At 36.3% G+C, this 27,518-nt stretch overlaps 1 long non-coding RNA gene across 1 annotated transcript; it reads right to left on the bottom strand.

Moving 5' to 3' along the window:
• Window positions 1-1,245: 1,245 nt before the first annotated feature.
• On the bottom strand, window positions 1,246-15,699 carry LOC123866032. Its single transcript, XR_006796106.1, has 3 exons — window positions 15,530-15,699; window positions 12,296-12,299; window positions 1,246-1,260 (listed from the first exon to the last, which is right to left on the bottom strand). It is a non-coding gene; the product is annotated as an uncharacterized LOC123866032 (long non-coding RNA).
• Between the last annotated feature and the right edge of the window lie 11,819 nt (window positions 15,700-27,518).

The following is a 27,518-nucleotide window of genomic DNA, read 5'->3' as shown; positions in this document are numbered from 1 at the left end:
CTTTCTTCTCTGCTTTATGCTCGTCACTGATGGGGGTTGTGACTTGTGACCTCTTTTTTTAATGATGGGGGTTGATTGGTATAATTCGATTAGTAGCTAAAATTATTCAACACTAATATCATAAATGCAAAAGTGTGTCTGCCTTTTTGTTCCCTTTTAACCCATCCTTTTAACCGATTTTGGCGAAACTTGGTACAAAGACAGTTTTCATCCCGGAGATTTCAAAAGTGATGACGTCACGTCTAGTTATATTATAATTTAACAGAGAACCGTCATATTAAAGGCTGTCGAGCGTACGGTGCAAATAAGAGTATCAGATTTGCATGAAGCACGCATTACCCGTGCACTGGCTACAGATCAAGTGAGCCAATTCCGGCTAAATGCATCTACAGCCGGAATTGGCTCACCTGATTAGCGCTACGTCGTAGCGGCGGCGTAGCCGTCCGTCTCATGGTGGTATTAACAGCTCTATTGATTTTATGCATACATATAATACTTACACAATCTTCCTTCTCTGCTCCAAGATCTGCTACTGCTGTTGGTTGCGACCTCTTTATTTTCATACTAGGGGTTGATCGGGTACTTGTTAAGTGGCTAAAATAAATCCATACTAGTCTCATAAATGCAAAATTGTGTCTGTCTGTCTATTCCCTTTTAATCCATCCGTTTAACAGATTTTAGCGAAACTTGGTACAAACAGCTTTCATCCCGAAAATGGACATATTTTTATCCCGTAAAATCCAAGAGTTACCACGAGATTCTCAAAATTCTTAATCCACGTGGATGAAGTCGCAAGCGTAGTGAATCAATTAATCACTCTTACATTTAAAATGTGGGTGCACTGTCTTTATTTTGTTTATTTGTTAATTATATCAAAGTCAAACCAGCTGTTGCCGGCGTCTTCGTCCGCGTCCGGGAATTGTTTTTTCCCGTGGATTTTCTGAAAAAATTCTTTCATACAAACCTTGTCCTGATAACCAAAAACGAATTAACCAATTTGGTGTTTGGAATTTATGATCTACAATTCAGCGATTCATTTTTTTAATATAGATTTTGTCATGCCACTGAACGCTGTAGTACCTACTTTTCGGGTTTAAGCGTGATATGAAAGTACGACAATATTTCATCTTTCTTTGATTTCAAGTATCATGTGTGGTTTAGCCCTAAGTTGAACAAGATGGTAAAGTTATACTCGAGCGCCGCATGTTTAAACTATATCGTATATCTCTTGAGCGAATTTCATGCATAAAATTATCGACGCTTGTGTGTGACATGCGACTACCTGTCGAGGTAAGTGCGGTACAAGATATAAGCGGGAGCGGGGAAATAGGTAACTTAGGGTGCCTGTCCACTAAAACGAATTGGAGATGTGTTAAACAGACCAGTCAAATTATTAATAGATGATATAATATATATGAAAGTAATTATAATTCTATCTCTCAAAAATCTGATTGTTCACAATACTTCAGTAGACAGGCACCTTAATTAGTTAAATCTTAATTCTAACTCTTTTTTTTTCAGTGGCTTTTATTGACAACCTTTACAAGCTACTCTATCGATTACCGATATGAAATTTACCTTTTTTCTGAAAATTCGGGGCCGATTCCAAACTGTATGAGATATATTTTTATGCTTTGAATGCAGTTTTTTTAGACTGCACTTATTATTCTCAAAAGAACACCCTTTATTTAGTGCTATATTATGGTATGTTAAAAGTTTGCATTTGCAAGTCACTCGCACTATAAAACACTCGCAGCAAGTCAATTTGTGCACCTTCATTGGAAAGCAATTTCTACAATTTGACTTCTATAAGTTTAATTGTTAGTGGATACTTAAAGAATTAAGTACATTTTAGTATATACAACACTAGCTGATGCCCGCGACTTCACTCGCATGGATATAGGTTTTTAAAAATCCCATAGAAACTCTTTAATTTTCTGGGGAAAAAATATAGCCTATGTGTTAATCCAGGGTAAATCTATCTCCATTTTAAATTTCAGCCAAATCCGTTCGTTAGTTTTTACGTGAAAAAGTAACAAACATACACACATCACACAAACTTTTGCCTTTACAATATTAGTATGACAAACGTCCACCATGCATTAGTAGTTGGAAAGCTATCAATAAGCTTATAACTTGAAGCACAGCTTATTATAAAGTCACGCGAGCACACCTCACTCTGTAAGCTATTCAGATGTTCGGCTTCGCTTGTTGATATTGAAATGAAGCTGAAATTAATATGTATGTCGTGGTGCGAAACAATCGGGTGCCGATGTTTGCCTCCAGTTTCAATGGCGGCTTGCAAAGTTCAGAAGTAGGATTATGGTGAGTGTTATACTGAGGAGTTGGAGGGTAAAGTCGATACTGGGGCTTTCTCCAAAAGGTTACTGGCTAATGGAGTTTGTGTTGAGTTGATGTTTAGTTTAACTGTTTTGTTGATTGTTCATTATATTGTTTAAATTACGAACTTACTCTGTGATAATGTAGCAATGTAGGGATGGTTGTTATATTGGTCTAAGACCCAGTCGTATGATAGGCGATTATGTAAATTTTGACTGTCAACAAAATAAAAAGGGTTGCACAAGTGAACAAGTTTGCTAATTATGAACAAAATTTTTATCATGAATCTAAATTGTATAGAAATATGAATATTGACTCGTCCAAACCTTGAAGAATAACTAGTATTAAAAAATTGAACCAGACTAAGTTAAATAATAAAATTAACAATCAAATTTTTATTTAAAAATATAGCCTGCCTCAATTTTCAAAAAGGATTACCTAATTTATCTAAAAAATAATGTAAACGGTATTATTGGTGGAAAAACAAGTGAAAAATGCGTTGACTATAATCTTAATTATTTCACCCGAATGAAGTCACAGGCATCGTCTAGTCTACTAACACTATAATTTGAAATGGTTTTGCGAAAAAACAACAACTTATCCTTCAAAACATTTCAAAACAGAAAATAAACACAACATTTATTATGAACAGAAATCTTGTATGATCTTCTAAAGTAGAGTCAAGTATAATACTCGTACGAGAAGCGAGGTCGATATGGGATGGTTCAAGATTGACCTTTGCAACGTTAGCCGAACCGAATTGAGGTCAAAACGGTCGAATGGAGCCTACAGCAAGCTTACAGCCAATATCTTGCTTTTTGGATTTGATTATTTTTGTTTCTTCAGAATAATAGATATATTTAAAAAACTATATGATACCCGCGGATTTGCGCGCATGGATTTAGGTTTTTAAAAATCCCGTGGGAACTTTTGATTTTCCAGGACAAAAAGCAGCCTATCCGTTTTAGCCCATCCCCGGGATACAAGGTATCTCGGTGCCAAATTTCGCGAAAATATTAAAACAGATGTTTTTTTAAATCCCACGATTTAAGAATCCTTACAAAATCAGAGTTGAGGAGTTGGTTCCTCCAGTTCAACGATTTAGTCTTTACTTGGTAGGTAGGTACCTCCAATATCAATTTATAATAAAAAATATAGAGCCAGTAGACTTCCAATATTGGAAAATTGCTCAAAAGAGGAATAATGCCAGAAAGAAGACGAATCAGAAGGGCGAATATAAATTCTACTTCGTTCTAACACTTTTCTACTAAGAAAATATATGTATACAAATTTTCTGATTACTGATGTATTTTAGACTTGTATTTGTAAGCACACTCTTAAGATCAAATAGCGCGTTTAACGAAGATCTCGTCTCATCTCTTTGCCGGTCGGGGCTAATACGGGTCGGGTCGGGATTGACCTTTGCAACGCAATCCGGACGCTCCAGGCTTGAGCCGAGATTGGGGTCAAATCGTGTCGTTTACGGCGATACTGTTTTCTTACCATGAATTATTTTTGGGAATGTTTTTGACAAGAAATTTCTGAAAACCAACCCTGCGTTCGTTCTTTCCAGGAAAACAAATAACGAGAAAATGGCTAGTAAACTTACTAAGTACCTAGGTATTAAAAGCTAATGTAGACCAAGTAGGTTCCACTTATTTGGGGTTTTTCTGGTATATTTGCATAATTTTCAAGTGAAATTTCAACGACCTCCCATGTGCAGTGGTGATCACTGTGGTTTTCTTAGTGGAAGTCCCAGGTTCAATTCCCGGCTGTGGCAATTTGGCTAATTTCTAAATTGTCTCTGTCCTGGCCTGGTGGGAGGCTTCTGCCGTGGCCAGTTACCACCATACCGGCAATGTCCTGGCGCCAAGCGTTCCGGTACGGTGCTGTCTAGAAACTGATAAGGAGTAGGTATGGGTTTAATCTACCATATCCCTTCCCAGTTAACCCGCTGCTACCATCTTCAACTGTACTGTCTCTTACACCAGGTGAGATAATAGTCAAGAGCTTATTTGGATTGGAATAAAAAAAATGAATTTTGACTAATAGAAAACAAACAATCTTAAAAAATCTTAAAGAATATCTCCATCCTACAAATTGATCTCAAAACTTCAATAAGTTTTTCTTTGGACACATATTTAATTTTAAAGACCAGTCTAAAATTAAATACAAGTACCTACACCCTCAACTGGCATCTGGCTGGCGAGCTTTCGTAGATCTTTTGAATTCGCAGCTGCTCCGAGAAGAACGTTTCCAAAGGTTTCCAATTCGCTCTGTAATTGAAAATAATCTTGTTTATTTCATTCGAGCTACGAAATATACTGTGGAACACTTTGACGAGATTAAATACCATCGTTTAGAACTTGATTTTTGAAATTCGATCTCTGTTCGTAAGGAACTTGGTAATATTAAGTGTTGTTTTGAAGAAGACGTCTTGCAGTTGCAGTTTGGGCCGATTATTATTTATTAACCGATTTGCTTTTATTACTGACTAGCTGTGCCCGCGACTTCGTTCGCGTGGAATAGTGACTTTTCGGGCAGCGTGATTCTTTAAATTGACATAACTTTTTTATTTATGAACCGATTGACATGAAATAAACACTAAATGTTAAGTGAAGCTTACTACAATATATTAGTGAAAACCGTATCTAAATCGAATAGGCCGTTTCTGATATTAGCGTGCACAAACACACAGACAAACAGACAAACAGACAAAAAAAAAAATTAATTACAATTTCGGGTTCGGCATCGATATAATAACAACCCCTGCTACTTTTTTTTTGTATATTTCCATTGTACAGACACCACTTTTCTACAATTTTACTATATGTATAGGTGTTAGTTGGATTCTGAAGATAGTAAAAAGTCGGTTAATAGACAGTTAAATATTCTTAATCATCAATCAGCTGGGGGCATGTTGCCTAGTCGTGACAACGCATATCAATCGATTGCGATTGTTAAGCAACGTAGGACCCAAGTCTATAGGTGGCTCATTTTGGAGGTCTGAATTTGGGTTTTTCGTGTCGTTCCGAGAGTAGGTACGTTAAACCATCGGTCCAAGTTATATATCACTAATATCTGATTTTTAAAAAAGTCGAAAAACCTTAAGGATGGATATTTCATTCTCTTAGTCGGGTTGTATGCCAAAGGAACCGGGGACCCACCACATTATTATCCCAAGAAATTATGTAATTAGTGGAAAGAGGTTGTGGATGCGTAGTATGTACTGGAAGAGATTTCACAGTTTATTAAATCAATATCTCTTGAATGGGGATAATAAATTATAACCTTAATAAAATTAGATAGGGGATAAAAAAATGTAAACTAGAATTCGTTTAATAGTTCGATCTTTTGTATTGGAATTTAATAGACACAGTACCTAGATTGTAATACTGTAACGGGACGGATAAGCGGCGTAAGTACGTGAGAACATTCAAAGCGGGTGCGATTCGGAGATAATTTGATGTTCCTCCGGATGGAAGTAATCGATGAAGGTGTTCTTTTGAACTGGCTCCTAAATGGAAAGGATGTGTTAAAATATAACACGTAATTTGTAATTAGTCCCCGGAATAACCAATAGATATTTGAATTTTTTCATTTTTATTTTATTTCAACAAGCCAGTATTTTATTTTAGCTATAGTACGTGACAGATTAAGATGGCATTCGGGGTATGAGGCGGGGAGACACCTTGCACATCCGTACGTCACCCGCAGCGGGCTAGCTGTGCGGGTGTGCGGGGCGTCCACACCCCGTTGCCATCTCAACCTGCCGCGCACTATACTGTACATTCTTATAATTTTTTAACCCCCTACCCAAAGAGAGGGTGTTATAAGTTTGACGTGTGTATCTGTGTATCTGTCTGCGGCATCGTAGCTCCTAAACTAATGAACCGATTTTAATTTAGTTTTTTTTTTTTGTTTGAAAGGTGGCTTGATCGAGAGTGTTCTGAGCTATAATCGAAGAAAATCGGTTCAACCGTTTGAAAGTTATCAGCTCTTTTCTAGTTACTGTAATCTTCACTTGTCGGGGGTGCTATAAATTTTAATTTACACTTGTATTCCGATATTTTTTTGCACTAGTTAAATATTTGAAGTTTTATTTTTAATGGACGTGTGATGTAATGCCACAGCGCATGAGGAATCGAGTAGGCTCTTAGTGAGTTAGATTATCGAATTATTTTCCTAGGAAACGGCTCCAGTCATCATCATGATCAAGCTATCACCAGCCCATTCCTGAGCATGAATCTACTCTTAAAATAGAGCCTCGATAGCTCATCGGTTGAGGAGCGGACTGAATTCCGATAGGTCGGCGGTTCAAACGGCGGCGTTGCACTATTGTCGTACCTACTCCCGGTACCAAAAAAAATGAAAAGGATTTATTCCATACTAGCTGACGCCCGCGACTTCGTCCGCGTGGATTTAGGTTTTTCGAAATCCCGTGGGAACTCTTTGGTTTTCCGGGATAAAAAGTAGCCTATGTGCTAATCCAGGATATTATCTATCTCCATTCCGAATTTCAGCCAAATCCGTCCAGTGGTTTTTGCGTGAAGGAGTAACAAACATACACATACACACACACACACATACAAACTTTCGCCTTTATAATATTAAGTGTGAAGTCTGCCACACTGGCCCAGTGCGAATTGGCAGACGAGTCATATTTTGATCCGAGAAAGACGTCATGACATGACAAGGGGACATGATTTTACGCCACGTTAGTACTTCGCTAATTGCCATCAAACTAATATTATAAAGGTGAAAGTTTGTCTATATGTGTGTGTGTGTGTGTGTATGTTTGTTACTCTTTCATGCAAAAACTACTAAACGGATTAGCTGAAACTCGGAGTGGAGATAAATTATACCCTGGATAAATACAAAGGCAAATTTTTATCCAGGAAAACCAAAGAGTTCTTACGGGATTTTGAAAAATCTTAATCCGCGCGGATGAAGTCGCGGGTGTCAGTTAGTTTCTAATAAAAACCTTGTAAAAGCCAAATATTCATTAAAAAAATCTTATTTTTATTTAAAGCACGAGCCCCTGTGAACACCTTTATCGCCCGGTTCGCTCCGGAGGGATTTCAAATTATCTTTTATCTCGCACCTGTTTTGAATACATGAGCCGTTTAGTCGCTCACAAGAGTATAATCTCGCTATTATTTCTATTAAACTTCTATATACAATGTAATGGGACATATTGAGCTTGAGAGCTAAATTTTCTTTCGAAACGTTGGATTATATGGAGCTCTTTATGTTTTATTTAAACTTAAACATTTTTAACTTTGGTTTTGTTTTGTTTTTGTTTATTAAGCACACAATACAGGTAATGACAATAATAATACAATAATACAATAAAGCCATGAAAAAAAAACTAGCCACTCTCCAAAAAAAGTGTGTACATATGCAGTCAATAAGATAATGGACGTGTCGCCTAGAACAGCTTTACACCAAAAACTAAAATTTTAGAAAACTAGAAAACAGAACTAAACAAGTACCAAAAATCGAAAATAAAGTAATCGTATCGTAACATTTATGACAAGAAAACTTAAGTAGTAGGTTTTAGTTTTCATTTAAGCAGCTTCAGGCCAATCAGTCTCATTCCTCAAATCAAAAAATACCAAATCCCAAATTACTTAAATTATATTAAAATTTAGAAAAACCGAGGAATGACTCATCCGAAAATTAATTTAATTGAATTTTTATTCAATATTTGGTTTTTTGGGTCAACTTTCCTCACGAAGAACCGAAAATTCTGGTTTGTAACTCATTTCATCTATAAGACAGAGATCTATGACACGCGGACAGACAGACAGACACACGGACAGATAGAGTTTGACATTAATAGGGCTCCGTTTTTACCCTTTGAGCATCGAACCCAAAAAATTAGATAAACACTGAGACTATTCAAATGGATACAAAGCTTAAGCTACTTCAAGAAATTGCTTGAAATTCCCCATCGTCTAAAAGTAAGCAATTGTTTTGTTAATTTGAGCGACTGCGCCGCATCAAGAGTCTTCAACTAAAAGGCAACGAGCAAACTCCATTACGAGGCCATCAAATATGCGATCCGCTTGCGCAGTTGCTGTGAGTTGCACTGCCCATTATTGTCTAATAAAAAGACTGCATCGGAACACTGATATAGATGACCAAAGATTTACAGACACAGTTGAGACACAGCTTCTTATTTTAAGAGGGGTCTCTCCGTCACTCGTTCCATACAAACGTAGTTCCAATTTCATTTCAATATTAAGCAACCAAAGTCCATGAAATTTTGCAGACATATTCTAGAAACTAATATCTATGCTGTGGTTTTCCAGATTTCTGTTAAAATATTCGATTTCAAAGTTACGCGGTCTTAAAAATTCACATACAAATCTTTGAGCTCCTGTAATTTTGAAACTACATATTTTTAGAAAAATTTAAAACACCAAAGGCACAGATATTAGTTTTTAGAATATGTTTGCAAAATTTCATGGACTTTGGTTGCCTAATATTCAAATGAAATTGGAACTTCGATTGTATGGAGTAAGTGATGGAGAGAGCCCTGTTAAAGGCGCGTCCCCGTCACGGCAAAACTGCTTGCTACTGTGTACATACTATATTGAAATGTATCTCGAAAAAAAAATAGGTTATATTATGTACCTACCATTCCGCTCTCAAGCATAGTTTTATGACTAGTTATGTTAAAAAAAAGTCTTTTCTCTTTAAATTGTATAAAAAATTAACCAAACTTAAAAAAAAATTAAATAATTATTATTGAAACCTCGACTCATTACTGAATAATATCTATTTGTTATAATGCTCCAGATAGTTTTCTAGCTAAACATAAAAAATAATTATGAATAGTTGGCAAGGCAGTCGGCACTGGCCCCTAAGATACGGACTTTCCTCGTCTATTTATTAAAGATTACTATTTTCTGATTTCTAATCTCTCTCTCCTAAGAAATATGAGGCGTTTATACGTATATATTTCATAGGAGTTAAAAATTTATAACACCCCCGGCAAGTGAAGGTTACAGTAATAATTAGAAAAGAGCTGATAACTTTCAAACGGCTGAACCGAATTTCTTGGATTATAGCGAAGAACACTCTCGATCAAGCCACATTTCAGACAAAAAAACTAAATAAAATCGGGTCATTAGTTTAGGAGCTACGATGCCACAGATACACACGTCAAACTTATAACACCCTTCGTTTTGGGTCGGGGGTTAAATAACGTTATTGAATTAGCACTTTGGCTTTTTAAAATAAAATTTTAACCCACGTGATAAAAAAGGTAGAGCTAATAACTGCACGAGTATATTTAGTTTTCAGAGGAATCTATATATCTAGGATTTTTTCTATAACAATATCTGTGTCATTGCACATAGAGAAAGATAAAAATTGAAAAACACAGTACGATTATTTTTATTAGTGTGATTCGAAACTGTTTCAGGGGAAGCTAAAACTAACATATGGTTATAGAGTCAGAGTGTACGTGGGTGAGGGTCTATAAAAGTTAAGTTTTACTATAAATTGTACCTGGTTGCTTTGATCTTTACCGAGTTTAGAATTTAATATTCTGTGCCTGAAACTACTAAGAAATTAACGCGGCTTTAGGTTTAGAGTGTCTATCAATTGCCAAAAACATGCGAGGGGTAAGCTTTTTGGGGGTACTTATTGAGTAGTAATGAGTTTTAGAAGCCTAAGACCGCTAGTCCGATTCCGAACACACTGTAAGTATACACTTCACTAAAACCCGACTACTACCCGCGAACTGCCAAAACATAGCGATAGATACAGTACAAGTGTAAATTAAAAATTTGTAACACCCCCCGACAAGTGAAGGTTACAGTAAATAGAAAAGAGCTGATAACTTTCAAACGGCTGATCCGATTTTCTTGGATTATAGCTAAGGACGCTCTCGATCAAGCCACCTTTCAAACAAAAAAACTAAATTTAAATCGGTTCATTAGTTTAGGAGCTACGATGCCACAGACAGATACACAGATACGCAGATACACAGATACACACGTCAAACTTATAACACCCCTCTTTTTGGGTCGGGGGTTAAAAATTATTTTTCTGTCGCTCGGTGTATTTTAAAATTGTACTGTATTAATAATTATGAACACAGATTTTTCTCCCCTTTCATTTGATATCCCATTCGATACAACACCAAAAAAATGGAGACTCACTTTTTTGGATGTAACATCCGTCAGGTCGATTGTTTTCGTATAAAATGTAGCCTATGTCACCCGAACTATAATAACGAATCGATTGACATCAAAACCGGCTCAGTGGTTTAGGCGCTACGATGGGACACACATAAATACAAACCTACATACATACATAGACTGCTATCAGATTTTTCTCCTCTTTCATTTGATATCCCACTCGATACAATAGAAAAAACAAATTTGGAAGACCCCTACTTTTTTGGATGTAACATCCGCCAGATCGATTTTTTTCGTATAAAATGTAGCTTATACCGGACTATGATAATGCATGGATTGATATCTTATTCATCAAAACCGGCTCAATAGTTCAGGCGCTACGGTGGGACACGCATAAATACAAACTTACATACATACATACACTTCTTTTGACTTTGCCGTAGTCGGGTAAAAAGACATATTTCTGACCGTTAATCCAGATATCTTGAAGCTTTCATGAAATGTTTTAAAAAGTTAGGTCCTACTCATCGCGATTGCGAAGCCGTGAGCTTGTTTCCAACTTGTAAATTGATTGAAACGCCGACGCCTGATAATTACTTTATAGTTTTCTTGTTAATGCCAGCGGGAAGTTCGCAGTTTTGCTTGTTTTTCGCGAATTAGGAGTAGGTAGTTCTTTTTTGATGTATATTGGATATGAAAACATGACGTGTATTGTAACGAAGGCTAAATTTTTCTTCTTCATAGTGTGTTGCACTTGTGTCCTTAGTCGATTACGAATAATCGCTTACTAAAATTTGACTTTGCTTAGACTTAAGTTTCAGTTGACGTGCTACTAGCCTATCACCGCTTTTTAACCCCCGACCCAAAAAGAGGGGTGTTATAAGTTTGACGTGTGTATCTGTGTATCTGTGTATCTGTCTGTGGCATCGTAGCGCCTAAACGAATGAACCGATTTTAATTTACTTTTTTTTTGTTTGAAAGGTGGCTGATCGAGAGTGTTCTTAGCTATAATCCAAAAAAATTGGTTCAGCCGTTTAAAAGTTATTAGCTCTTTTCTATTTACTTTAGTTTTTTTGTAGAAAAGAAGGTTAGATAACCGTTAGGTTCATAATATTATGTCAATTGACAAATGTCAAGCTGTCAAGATCGAAGTTGCCTAGATACCTTGCCTAGATACATGATTATTTATTTGAAAATGATGTTTTGGAAAACTCAGATACTTTGGACTAGTTACTGTAACCTTGACTTGTCGGGGGTGTTATAAATTTTTAATTTACACTTGTTTATAAACTCTAAGGTTAGTACTTATTTATATGAATGTAGATATAGATTAGAAAATCATTATCACCAAGTGAGATCAGAAAAAGTTATAATATCTATTCAAGATAATTATATGAAAAATCTCCATGGAATCTCAAATGAATGTCTTTTATTAAAAAAAAGCAAATAAAAATCAAATAAACGAAAGATAAAGTACATTTCATTTATACACAATAGAATTTCATAAGTGTTCGACCTCCTTTACAACAGTCGCTTCGTAAAATACCACAACAACAAAGGCGAAAGTAGAACAATCGCTGTACATAAAAAGAAACCAACAAAAGCACATAATTATTACCTCTCCGAAATACACCCCTTGTTATAAACCGTGAATTTTCACTCTACAATACTCGACATTTTTTTACCATGTTTGATTTTCGAACCATATTGAATAAGTACCTTATCGATACCTATACCTTATCTATTAGGTTGAGACCATTTAGACTATGCCCAGACTTTACTTAGATTCAAAGCTAGACAGATCTGAGCCACTAAAATGACATAGTACAAGAAAGAAGAAAGAAAAAAGTTTTTTATTGTAAGATACATAGTATAATATATGAGCACAAGACGATTTGACACTGTGTCAAAATATGGTCTTATGGACTGTATTGGCACTTGACAGAATTGTCTCATCATTAACATTTAGTTGCTCACAACTGATATCAGCGCTAAAATGCCAAAAATCTATTTGCTTCAAAAACAGACCGGCGTGCTTGTTTTAGTACAGGTCAGTGGTCAGAGCCCAAAATCGTGTCTCCCACCGCCAAAGATTAGCGAGAAACAAGTTGAGCCAAAAACTAGAAACGAGTTGGCGAGCAATGAAAAGCGAGTGTGAAAATGGGAAATCTCTACAAACAGTTCACACGCTGTCGGTTTGGAAATTACTATTTATTTAAGGCTCAAAATATACTCCTTCTGATCTAATAAGGAATGAGGCAGATCAAGGGCTCACTTAGCGTGATACCTCCAACAGGACGAATAGATATGGGTATTTAACTAAATTACACAGGGAGTAACTAAGACCGGGATTGGGTGATATAGTGCCTCACTCAATAATGTGAACTATTCCGTGTTTCGTCTAACGCATGTTTATAGTACTCTAGGGATGAGCGTGTTGTTTGTGGTTCTTTATTACGCATTGGCGCCATTTTTTATTCATGCTAATGGAATAACGAAAAAGCCATTTGAATTACTAAGGTATTTCCCATTTCTTTTGAGTTTATTGTTGATCATAACGCTTAGGTACGTCATAGATAACTTCTTTCGTTTTTGAAAATTCCCTGGAAAACTCTCTGATTTTCGGGATAAATAGTAGCCTATTTCCGTATCTAGGATGCAAACTATCTCAGTACCCATCAAGATTAGTTAAAAATCTCGTTTTTGATTTTACGGGATTCTTATGTCTATCCTCAGGGTGCAAGCTATACTGTAGTAAATTTCGATGGACCGTGAAAGGCCAGCAGACAGAGAAAAACACTTTCGCATTTATAATATTAAGCGGTATTGGTATGGATATGTATAATGAGCTAATACATTTGTCTACAAGTGTAAATTAAAAATTTATAACACCCCCGACAAGTGAAGGTTACAGTAACTAGAAAAGAGCTGATAACTTTTAAACGGCTGAACCGATTTTCTTGAATAATAGTTAAGAACACTCTCGATCAGCTTACCTTTCAAACAAAAAAAAACTAAATTAAAATCGGTTCATTAGTTTAGGCGCTACGGTGCCACAGACAGATACACAGATACACAGACACACAGATACACAGACACACAGATACACAGATACACACGTCAAACTTATAACACCCCTCTTTTTGGGTCGGGGGTTAAAAAGAAAAGAAAAACTTCCTTAAACGCTAACTAACGTAAGATAACGTAAGATTTCAGTCCACTCTCCGTTAAGTTCCCACAGGTGTACCATAAATCTCGCCGCGAGGCTCCTTCCAGCTGCTCGCTATAAGCGCCGTACATCCACGCTTATCTACCGCTATTGCGGCCTCTGTATTTATGGACCTCCGCTGGGTACACACAAGACGCACTATTATTATCCTTTCTAAGAATTATTTGGTTGCTTCCCGCTGTTATCTAAATTACAGCTAAATTTTCCTATAGCATAACGGTGGGAACTTTTTAATTTTTCGGGACAAAAAGTAGCCTTATCCATCCCCGGGTTGCAAGGTATCTCTGTAACTTTCATGAAAATTGATTAAACAGATGATTAAGAAGCTTTTCTGTAATTTCTAGTTGTGTAAAATATCCTTCAGGTCCAAAATTTATGTAGTTTGATATAATTAATTGAGAGAAAAATTATCGGTGATAGCCTAGGGTTAAGATTTCGGGTTCATATTCTAGGAGTCTACGGAAAAGTAAACCTTTTGTAACAGTGTCCTTATTAGTAGGGTATCACGGGTTCGAGGGCCACATCTGTGTCATTGAAGCCCGGCCTACCACCTGCTGAAAAGCCAAGACATTCAAGTCAAAATTGTTACAGGAAACAAGTAACTTTGAAGACTTGGTAACAGTGAATGACACTGCACAGCTTTGTGAAAACTGATTCAATTCAATGTACGTAACTACCCGTTACACCGAAGGACCCAAAATAAGTAATTGAAATTCTGTTTTAGCAAGAGCACTTTCTGTAGATTCAACGTGTTTTTATGTTACTGTGTTTAATTTAAAAGATTCGGAGTGTTTCAATTAAAAGAGCGGCGGCTGCAGCTATTCATCCGACGCCATTCCATCTATTGGTGATTGCTTTTATAAATTGCGGTGGACTTTTATAAGCGGTAATATGATAGCATAGTGGATGTTCGGGAGTTTTTCTATAAATCTTCTCTTTTGGCGATAGCTGCACCCTTGCCGGACTTTCTCTTAATTTGTACCGATCATCTATCTCCATTCCCAATTTTAGCCAAACTGCATCCTGTAGTTTTTGTATATAAAGAGCAAAACCATACAAACCCACACACACACACACACACACACACACACACACACACACACACACGCACACCCACATACACACACACACACACACACACCCACACCCACACCCACACACACGCACTCACACACACACACACCCACACACACACACACACACACACACACACACACACACTTTCGCCTTTGTAATATTAGTGTGATGGCAAACATTTTGACTCATTATTTCCTGCCCGATTTAGGTAGGTACTGCATAAAACATTATTTTATTTACCAAGCTAACAGAGCGTGGTTAGTCAATTTAATATTCCGTAGCATACCTCAGCATGTCTCGCGGTTAATTAGTTACCAGCTGACAGACAAACAAACACCCGTGATTGCGTTATTTATGCATTGACACGACGTGAGGAGGGCATTAATTATAAGTTTATTTTAACTGAATTGTTGGCATAGTAACATATACAGGCAGATGAGTTTAGTATGCCAGTTTCATCGGTTTGTTTTCCTTTGCTGATGAGTGATGAATAATAAATATCAATCACATTTCTACTTACCTTAGTACATTCTTTGGAATCTTAGTTCCTTTAATTTCATCCGCGTGGATTCATCCCGTTGGAATTCCTAAAATTTTACTTTAATTTTTCAGGGTTCCGTATCTAGAAAATAATATGAACCCTTATAGGATCACCTCGTTGAGTTCATTGTCTATCCGTCGGTCTGTTCGTCCTGTCTCTCAAGACCCGTGAAGGGGGTATCAAAACCAGCCCCCCGATTGTGTAAGAAAAACGTATTCATCGCTATCGTTATCGACAGCGAATTCTGCCCTTTGATTGGTTGATTCGCTGTTTACGTTTTTTTACAGCCAATCAAAGGGTAGAATTTCTTGACGATAACGATAATCATGAACACGTTTTTCTTACACAATTCGGGGGCTGAAGGTAGTGCGTTTTTTAAATATTGTTGTAAGGAAGATACACTAACTACCCTAAACAATTTTTACCCAAGATTTTATATTACCACTCTTGTCATCATTATGTAAGAAATACAGCTACATACCCATACAATACGGCATTCTGTACTAAAGAGTATCTGAGCTAAGCTGCGGATGGATGGACGGAGACGTAGCGAAACTATTAGAGTTCCTTATTGACTACGGAACCCTAAAAATGACATTTTTACACGTCTCTTGGATACGCCCCAGGCAATAGGTATGCAAATACAACGCAACATAAGACGCTCAGTAAATAAAAGAAATGTTCTGCCCGGGGGCCGTAAATTACCCGATCGATGTTCCCACATGTGAATATAGGAAATATTCCGTGACAGTATTTATTCTGCTATAAATACGGCCTTGCCTTTCCTATATCCACAAGGAAAGATTATTTTGATATTCTTTATCTGTATTCCTATTACTCCTACCAAAGTTTTTTATTTAACAGTTCAACCATTTTTTCCAAGCTAACATACTCAATAGTAGCGATACGTATATCGAGAAAATAAGTTAAGTTACCTATGCTTCCGTCCTTTTTCTAAAAAGCCATTAAGTAACTACAAAATGTAGTTTTTCAATTATCGCTATAAAACGCGGGAATTTTCAAAAAAATAATAGTATAGTAGATAGGTATGTAGGTATAGAAGAGCATAATTTTTAGTTAGTTTTTAGTTTGTTCCTAAACAACATTCGTTTAAATAGTTAGTATATATCAGATTTCGAATGTTTCAATTTTTTTGACGATAACTCAAAAACCATTTTTAAAGATAAACGGTTTTTTTAAAAAAAGGATGGCAGTTGGGAAAACCACCCAAGGATCAGGGCTGATATATTTACAAGAACGAAATCACTATCAAATTAGAAACTCTAGTTCTATTCATGTAACTTTTTGCCAATTCCCATAACGTCAGAGCCAGCAATAAATTTCTAATTTCATTCACGTCTAAACGTTGATTAAGTTCGCATAAATAGTTTGCTTGTACACCACTAAGGTTAGACTAAGGATGCATCATTTCCGAGAGCCAAATCACTATCAAATTAGAAACTCTGGTTCTATTCATGTAACTTTGTGCCAATCCCCATAACGCCAGAGCCAGCAATTAATTTCTAATTTCATTGACGCCTAAACGTTGATAAAGTTCGCATAAACAATTTGCTTTTACGCCACTAAGGTTTAGGATAACCGTGCTTAGACTAAGGATGCATCGTTTACGAGAACCAAATCACTATCAAATTAGAAACTATTCATGTAACTTTGTGCCAATCCCCATAACGCCAGAGCCAGCAATTAATTTCTAATTTCATTGACGCCTAAACGTTGATTAAGTCCGCATAAACAGTTTGCTTTTACGCCACTATTAAGCGGTGCACACGATCATTAATAGGTTATCCCTGGGCGGTAATAACGGCGGATTTACATCGGGCTAAATATGATGTACACGAGTAGGTACTTGCTATGTTTTAATCGGAAAACTAATACTGGATGCGAACGGCTCCATTACACAACGATACGTCAACTAATACCTAAAATGTACGTACAAAAAACGCGATTTTTACTAACCCCCGACCCAAAAATAGGGGTGTTATAAGTTTGACGTGTGTATCTGTATATTAAGCTCCTAAACTAATGGAACTGATTTTAATTTAGTTTTTTTTTGTTTGATAGGTGGCTTGGATTAATCGAAAGTGTTCTTAGTTATAATCTAAGAAATTCGGTTCAGCCGTTTGAAAGTTATCAACTCTTTTCTAGTTACTGTAACCTTCACTTGTCGGGGTGTTATAAATTAATTAACACTTGTATACTTCGCATTTATCGAGATTAACCTGTCTTTTTGTAGAGTAAAATCTGCATAATATGATCCCGTGACAATTTTTCAATTAATTAGCAATTTCCGCCCAAAGAAGGTAATTGTTGAAGTAAAAGGTTTGATCCTCAAAAGTTGTTAAATGAACATCGCCCGATAAGCCTTTGTAAGATTAGAAAAACCGCCAAAGCCTTGCCGGTTTTTCAAGTCAATGTTCTTAAATAACCCATGTCCATTTCTTTTCCCTGGCCATCTTTTTGCCTTCAGAATGTAAATATAATATATTATAGTACTAGCCGATGCCCGCGACTTCATTTGTTTTTAAAAATCCCGTGGAAACTCATTGATTTTCCGGTATAAAAAGTAGCTAATGTGTTAGTCTAGGGTATTATTTATCTCCATTTTTATATCCAAATTTCAGCCAAATCCGTCAAATACTTTTTGCGTGAAAGAGTAACAAACATACATCCATCCACACAATACAAAGTTTCGCGTTTATAATATTAGTAGGATAGATGTGTTGAAAGATAGATTGACATGACGGAACCGGAACAAAAAACTAAAAATAGTCTGAAAATACTTTAAAAAGGCAGAAAAGCGCTCAGTTGTTTTTTTCTAAATTAATTTGTGAAACTTACAAAATTGTCGCATTATAATGGAGATGCACAGTTTGGTCGGGCTCCATATTTAATTTACGCGCGTAATTCGGGCTGGATTTGAGACTCATAATGGCGGGTTTACAGCACCCCGCGGAGCCGTTATGTCGTCTCTCTTTATTATATTTGTAACTAATTTGCGAGCGTGCAGTATAATGCGACTAGTTTCATGCGGACATTAGTAACATTCGGCTAACTGAACATGTTCTTAACAACTAACTGTACATGTTCCTAACTGGGCCTACATGCTTATTATATACTAGGTAGGTATGCACAAGAATCTGTTCAATGTAGCTGTCAAAATTAGTATCATACCTATTGGACATCAAGTTTTGTTAAACAGCATTACAAGTGTAAATTAAAAATTTATAACACCCCGACAAGTGAGGTTACAGTAACTAGAAGATAGCTGATAACTTTCAAACGGCTGAACCAATTTTCTTGGATTATAGCTAAGAACACTCTCAATCAAGTTACCTTTCAAACAAAAAAACTAAATTAAAATCGGTTCATTAGTTTAGGAGCTACGATGCCACAGACAGATACACAAATACACACGTCAAACTTATAATACATAGGTACCCCTCTTTTTCTCTCACTCTATTTTAACATTGTCCTATAAGTATTCCTCTCCTCCTTTAAAATTTTTCCTCTTTCATTTGATAGGTATCCCATCCCACTCGATATAAAAGCAAAAAAAATTTTTGGAAACCCCCACTTTTTGGATGTTACATCTGTCAGGTCAAATTTTTTCGTATAAAATGTAGCCTATGTCACCCGGACCATAATAACGTATCGATTGACACCTCATTCATCAGCTCAGTAGTTTAGGCGCTACGGTGAAACACACATAAATACAAAGCTACATACACATACATACATAGACTGCAAAGCCTTAACCCTTCCTTTTCGCTTTGCCGTAGTCGGGTCAAAACAGACATTCTAACATCAAAGAAAACCAAAACTTGAACAATATTAAATTACATGTGACAGTTAGAATTTTTAAAACAGAAAATACATTTTCATAAGTATGCTTTGACCTTATTCCATAAAAGCAGTGTTCAGTGCGGTAACACAAAAAGAGCTAAACCACAACAATCACTGCGACTGAAAAAACTACACAAGAGTGTATAATTATGGCCGAACAAAATATATACAAGTGTAAATTAAAAATTTATAACACCCCCGACAAGTGAAGGTTATATTAACTAGAAAAGAGCTGATAACTTTCAAACGGCTGAACCGATTATCTTGGATTATAGCTAAGAACACTTTCGATCAAGCCACCTTTCAAACAAAAGAAACTAAATTAAAATCGGTTCATTAGTTTAGGAGCTACGATGCCACAGACAGATACACAGATACACCGATACACAGATACACACGTCAAACTTATAACACCCCTCTTTTTGGGTCGGGGGTTAAAAACTAACTGTTGCTTGCGACTTTGTCCACGGGGATTTAGGTATTTAGATATCGTGTGGCAACTCTTTTTTGGGATAAAAAGTAGCCTATGTCACTCTCCAGGTCTTTAATAAGTATATTGATGCAAAAAATCGATCGGATCGACGTTATTTTTGAGATATGATTGAAGCACAAACCAACAAACACACTTTCGCATAATGAATAGTGATTCTCGTTTTAAGCCTACTAGCCTTAGATAAATAATCACACAAGATAAGACTTTTCATTGATTTATACTTAAAATTATCTAAACAGGAAAAATACAATATATTTCAACATTTACATAGGTATATTACTTCCAAATGATTCGTGTGACTATTCATAATTTTTTATTTTTTCATTCAGATACAAGTTAGCCCTTGACTTCAATCTCACCTGGTGGTAAGTAATGATCCAGTCTAAGATGGAAGCGGGCTAGCCTGGAAGGAGTAAGGCAGTTCTCATTAAACCTATACCCCTTCGGTTTCTACACGGCATCGTACCGGAACGCTAAATCACTTGGCGGCATGGTTTTGCCGATAGGGAACTAGCCACGACCGAAGCCACCAGACCAGACCAAAAATTTAGAAATTATAAAATTCTAAACACCTGCCTGGAATCGAACCCGGGACCTCCCACTAATATGACCATAGCGCTAACCACTGCGCCAAGGAGGTTGTATTACATTACACTTCACACTATAATAATATTATAAAGGCGAAAGTTTGTGTGTATGTGTGTATTGTGTATGTGTGTGTGTGTGTGTGTGTGTGTGTGTGTGTGTATATGTTTCTTACTCCTTCAAGCAAAAACCACTGAATGGATTTGGCTGAAATTCGGAATAGAGATAGATAATATCCTGGATTAGCACATAGGCTACTTTTTATCCCGGCAAATCAAAGAGTTCCTACGGGACTTCGAAAAATCTAAATCCACGCGCCACACATTGAACAATAGTACTATTGCCATTCGAAAATCCACAGTATAATCTTTTATATAGGAAATTCAGGCAACGTAAAATTCGACATCTGATTTTTAAATTCAGATGCTTCACTTTTGTTTTCGAACATAATAATAATATAACAAGTCCATCTACGAAATTACTTCGCATTTTTCCATCAATGTTTATTGAACGCTTACGAATGGAACTCACTTCGGGAGCGCCCATCGAAATATTGCAAAAATTAATTCAATTAATTGAAATACTTCGACATGTGAAGAGTACTTGACGAGCGGACCGATGTGGGGATTTTTCCGAAAATCAATACAATCTTACCCTTTTAGTAGAAGGAGAAGATATACGATTAACGTTTTCATCTGCCAAAATACTGGATCAAAGGGTCAAAATATAGATTGATCAAAGAAATATCATGACAGGTTATGCCAAAATTCATACACTATCGAGCGTTACAGATGCGTTATTCTATTTTCTGTTTAATTTAAAGTGATGTATTGTAAACCTAACCTAAACTACTTTAGATACTAAACACATTAGGTATTTCATCAGAATGAGTTTAATATACATATTGTAACCAGAACGCTAGCAAAAACGAAGACAGGTGATAATACTGATGATTACTGATAAGATACTACAAAATGAAACGCAAAAATCAATAAAAATTCTGTATTTAAAAAAAAATCACAATATACTGCAAATAAACCATCTGACGGACGTTAGAGGTCGACAAACGTTGCGGTAGTCTTGGATTTCATGCCACGTCGTAGGAAATGTCTCAGAAAGAAAAGGTTTTGGCTATAGTCTGCCATGATGATGAAGTGCAGATTGTCAGACTTTATATACCTTTGAAAATATTATGAAGAACTCTCAAACATACAGGTTTTTCAGGATGTTTCCCTTCAGATATTGATCCCAGAACTTTTGTACGGGAAGAGAGAGCTATGTCGACTCTCCGGCGAGTTGCTTGATGTTTTTGGCGTTACTGTGCTTAATTTAAAAGATTCGCAATTATTTTAATTAAACGTGCAGAGACATCGTTCGCAGCGCGCCCGTGATCCGTGATGGCTGACGTAAATCAGTTTAAGTGAAATCGTTTCTGTTTTGTATTTAAACTCAATAATCGCATTTCGTGCAATCATCCATTAAAATAAAGGGTCATTGCAGCTCCAATAATGAGACTTACCTACATAATTATATTAATATGGAGCAAATAAACTGGGAATGACTTTGCTGTGCTCGATATCAAGTTAAAAAGATCACTCGAGTGTGAGTCGAATTCGTGCACGAAGGGTTTCGTACCATTTTACAAAAAACAATACTTATGATTTTTTTTTTTCATGGCGACCATTTTTAATTTTTATTATTTGTTGTTGCAATAAAAATACACATTCTGGTACATATACCTGACGGACGGATTTTTGAAATAATAAAATAGAGAGCAAACGAGCATTCGGGTCACCTGATGTTAAATGATTACCGCCGCTCATGAACATTTGCAGCAGAGGTACAGGGGCAGCATGAGTGTAGGAACAATAGAGTAATATGGACTCCATTGGCATCCTTATGGTACAGACCCCTGAAAAATAGGCATGCTGTAGACTTCAAAGTACGTTCCCTATCTATTCACCAACTCAAATAAACATAACTTACCCAGCGGTATCGTCTAATATGCGTTCTAAAGCAAGTAGGTCACACGACCATCTAGTTCCACCATAAAGTTAGATAATTTCTCTTTTACGCGAAAAATGCTACATATTTTAAGCTGTTATAGTGTTTTCGATTAAAAATTCACAACACAGCCCATTTTAATCTATCACGTAAAACTTGTTAGGCAGATGGAAAAGTGTCTAGTCTAATATTCAACTAACAAATTCAAATTTGCATATAAAGTTTTAACGAATTGCTTTGCAAAAAAATAGTTTCTAAAAGTAAAATATTATGGTATAGGCTGGAGTCGTTGTGAAGTTTAAATTATTTTTGGTGTGTTTATTCAAGTAAATTTAGTCCTTGTTTGTTTATTTTTTAACCCCCGACCCAAAAAGAGGGGTGTTATAAGTTTGACGTGTGTATCTGTGTATCTGTGTGTCTGTGTATCTGTGTATCTGTGTATCTGTGTATCTGTGTATCTGTGTATCTGTGTATCTGTGTATCTGTCTGTGGCCTCGTAGCGCCTAAACGAATGAACCGATTTTAATTTAGTTTTTTTTGTTTGAAAGGTGGCTTGATCGAGAGTGTTCTTAGCTATAATCTAAAAAAATTGGTTCAGCCGTTTGGAAGTTATCAGCTCTTTTCTGGTTTCCTTATTACTTTTATCCCAGGGCCACCAGAGGTTACTTTTTTTCTGACATAGGAAATATGTACGATTGAGTAGTGTTAGTAAGTACTAAGAAGGCATGCCTAGCCTACCTGCTAGCTTGCTTAGACGGCCAATTTTCAGGTATCTGATAATCAAGGTACATAAAAACATTACTTACCTCACGTAAATTCTCCAAGCTGATTTTTACGTACATTTTAGGCAATATCCTTAAAAATAAGTCGCCAATACTCCGAGACACTTCCCGCGTCGGCCGTATTGCTTTGCAAACGCTTTAAAGCTCCCAAAATAAGTAATTACTTAACTGCACGTAAATTCTGATGCGCCATTTTTATATATGTCCACCAGACAACTATTTTAAAATAAAACCTTTTACAAGAAGACAGACCGATCCAGAGGGCCAATCATCCCCTAAATTCAATTTTAATGCCTCTGTGGGTTTGAGCGCGAGGGCATTATCTACGCGCATGAGACTGAGTGAGACATGTATTAGGATAGGTATATTGACTTCTCTCTCACTCTCTTATAGTTTACTTATGTCAATTAATTATTAATATTTAAAAAATCTGCTAAAAATTAAAAAAATTGAAGAATTTACGTGAGGTAAATAATGTTTTTATGTACCTTGATTACCTGATACCTGAAAATTGGCCGTCTAAGTAAGCTAGCAGGTCTGTAGGCATGCGTTCTTAGTACATACTAACACTACTCAATCGTCCACATTTCGTTCGTCAGAAAATACGTGACGGCTGGTGGCCCTGGGATCTTTCACTATTGTAACAGAGGTTCATAATATTATGTCAATTGACAAATATCAAGCTGTCAAGATGGACGTTGCCTAGATACATAATTATTTATTTGAAAATGATGTTTTGGAAAACTCCGATACTTTGGATCGTAGGCGCGGAGTTTCTAATTTATTAAATATTATAATCACAGTTAAACGGGAAAACATCAATTCAATTATAATATCCAACAGTCAACCAAAGGCCACGAACAATCAATCAAAACCCAAACCATAGTCAAACTATTTTTAGGGTTCAGTAGGCATCTGTAGAGAATAAAAAGATGTTCAAGTATCCTCTCAGAATGAGAAGCTACCACACTGGCCAAGCACGTATTGGCAGACTTCACGCATTATGGCCAACTCTCAAGCATGCAGGTTTCCTGAAGGAAAACTCCTTCACCACTTCGTTGTCTGTTTGTGTGTCCGTCTGTCGCATATTTCAAGAGAATCAAAACTTATAAATTGGGTACTTCCCGTTTACCTAGAATCATGAAAGGCAGGTAGCAATATTTTATAGCCCAAGCACTTTACTCCTGTGGCCCAAGTAAAGAGAAAAATCCGACAACTGAATTGTCATTACATAAAAAAAACTTGTACGGAACTCTTCATGTGTGAGGCAGACTCGCAATTGACCGGTTTTTGAAAGTTATGTCAAATAAAAATTTGACATGCAATAACAAACAAAATGAAATACAAGGCACTTTATTCCTTATTTCATCAGGTGAAAGTCGATTTCAATTTAATCGTATATTTTAAAAAGCGAACTATATTATACGACTACGTAAAATGGGTACATTTTTAAAGCAACGACATGTTAGAAACAGATATTTCGTTTTGGTCGTGTTAAACTATGTGACTCATTCAGATAATTCTTGATTTAGTGATGTTCGGTTAAAAATATTTCATGGAACGTATAATTAACATAACATTGATGTTACTTTTGAAGAGATATTAGCTGCCTTATTGGATTTATATTATTATAGAAATTGGGTTTAAGAATGGCACAAATAAACGGTAATTTATAAATAAAAGTTTAAAAAGCGTGAAATAAAAATTAAATTAAAAATTTAAAAAACCCCCGACACATAAACCTCTAAAAAGTAAAAAAATAATAGGTAAGTATGTATGGGCCCTGTAAGAATAGTATAAATAGTAAAGTTTTTATCCAAGCGTTCGTTGCGTCGGGGGACCGCTAAAGACTATTCTTTCTATAACAGATGATTTTCATAGTTTATGATAGGTAGCGGTCCCCTGGCGCAACGAACGCTTGGATAAAAACTTTACTATTTATACTATTCTTAAAGGGCCCATACATACTTACCTATTATTTTTTTACTTTTTAGAGGTTTATGTGTCGGGGGTTTTTTAAATTTTTAATTTAATTTTTTAAGAATTCTTTTCAGCTCTATTCTGTTCAAGGGCCAATCGAAATCCCAAAGGTCGTTGGTTATTTTTTTCACTAAACAGTATTTATTATGCTTATTCTTCAACCTTTGAGCTTAGTAGCTCTGAAATTAATGCTATGGAGGAGGAGAAGAATATCGTATCGAATACTTGATATAATAAATTTGAAAAGGTTTGTTTATAAGTACTCAACATATTCTTAGAATAGAATAGAATTCCTAGAATATAAAAGATTCCTATAGGATTAAAAAACTAAATCCACGCTGAAAAAGTTTGTCTAGTTATATGACTAAAACATATCTCTGCCAAAGTGTAATAGAAAAAAAATTGAACAGGTGGATAAAATTTGAAACATACCTTTTTGACGTCCTTGCTTACACCCCACGAGACAGTCCTCTGTTGAAAAGAGTCAAAAATTAGAAGAATATAATATATCTTCGTTTGAATAATAAATAAGTACCTATATCATGCCTATATCCGAGACAATACCACTACCTACTGGCACTACTGGGAAAAATATATGAAAGTAAGATACTACATCATTAGACACATATCTTCACAGTGAGTTATAGTTTTTTATTCCATTACAAGATTTACAAGTTAACCATTGACTGCAATCCATCCTGATGGTAAGTGATGATGCAGTCTAGAATGAAGCGGAAAGTATATGGCAGTTTTATGAAACCCATACCAATTATCGGTTTCTTACACGGTATTGAACCGGAAAGTTAAATCTCTTGACGGCACAGCTTTGCCGGTCGGGTGGTAACTAGCCACGGCCGTAGACTCCCAGCAGAGCCAATTTACAAATAGAGATATACGAAAAAATATAAATTTCAAATAGAAATTATAAATTTCAAAATTGTCCCTGCGAATCGAACCGGTTGGTCGTCAAGCAAAAAATATTAAATCACCATTAAGCTTTTCAAATAACTGAGTGTAACTTAAAAGTAGAAAAAAGAAAAAAAAAATTAAATTAGAAAACAATAGCCAGGCACTAGGTTCAAACTTAAAGAAAGTAAGTATTGATCCAGTAGGGTATCTGCTACCTAGTAGGTAGGGGTAGACACAGTTTTCAGCGTAGCATTGCTTATGAGTCACCTTTCCAAACTTGATTGTATAGATCATAATATAGGTATAACTACGAGTAAAAGTTATTTTGCCTTCAATGTCTAGTATTTTTGAAAATCACACTAATGTGATAAAGGAGAAAGTTAGTACGTGTGTGTGTGTGTGTGTGTGTGTGTGTGTGTGTGTGTGTGTGTGTGTGTGTGTGTGTGTGTGTGTGTGTGTGTGTGTGTGCGTGTGCGTGTGCGTGTGCGTGTGCGTGTGCGTGTGCGTGTGCGTGTGCGTGTGCGTGTGCGTGTGCGTGTGCGTGTGCGTGTGCGTGTGCGTGTGCGTGTGCGTGTGCGTGTGCGTGTGCGTGTGCGTGTGCGTGTGCGTGTGCGTGTGCGTGTGCGTGTGCGTGTGCGTGTGCGTGTGCGTGTGCGTGTGCGTGTGCGTGTGCGTGTGCGTGTGCGTGTGCGTGTGCGTGTGCGTGTGCGTGTGCGTGTGCGTGTGCGTGTGCGTGTGTGTGTGTGTGTGTGTGCGTCTGTGTGTTTGCACATAGGCTACTTTTTATCCCGGAAAATCAAAGAGTTCCCACGGGAATTTTAAAAAACCTATACATCCACGCGAACGAAGTCGCGGGTATCAGCTAGTATGTAAATAAAAAATTTCCTTATTAACACAATAATGATCGATATATTTAAAAGCCTCATTTAATGAAACTTCCTAACTTTTGGTTATCAAACTGCCTTACATATTTTAGGTATGTTACCTAAAATGAGTACTACCGACTCGAATACTAGTTACGAAATACATAATATATAATATAATATTTACCTTATACCTACCTCTCAAACAAACTTCGCTTTGATATTACCTAATCATAAAAGCAATAACAATTTGCCATCAATTACGAACCTAAAGTACATATTGATCCAGAGTAACCTTGTTATGAACAAACTATTACTAAACTTTGGGTAACGAGCACAAAAGCGTAAATAGTGCCTACATCTTCGTATAGAGTAAACAGCAATTACATATTTACATCCTGCAGGCACATAAAACAAAACCCTAACATTTCTACGCTTCATCTACATTTCAATCAAGTAGGTACTATCACAGTTCACGATAGTTATGAAACTTATGGCAAAACTTCGAGGTTTCACCTACATTGGCAGGCGTCAATTAATTTAAACTATGAAACGACTAAGTAGGTATGTGGCATAGTATATATAATAATATAAGTCCATGGGCAGGGGCCGTTCGCGTCGTGGCAGCGCAGCGTGACAGTTTTTAACCCCCGACCCAAAAAGAGGGGTGTTATAAGTTTGACGTGTGTATCTGT

Source organism: Maniola jurtina, chromosome 6, assembly GCF_905333055.1.
Source record: "Maniola jurtina chromosome 6, ilManJurt1.1, whole genome shotgun sequence".
NCBI lineage: Eukaryota > Metazoa > Arthropoda > Insecta > Lepidoptera > Nymphalidae > Maniola > Maniola jurtina.
Note: the sequence above shows the minus strand (reverse complement) of the source record. Positions and strands in the feature narration are given on the sequence as shown.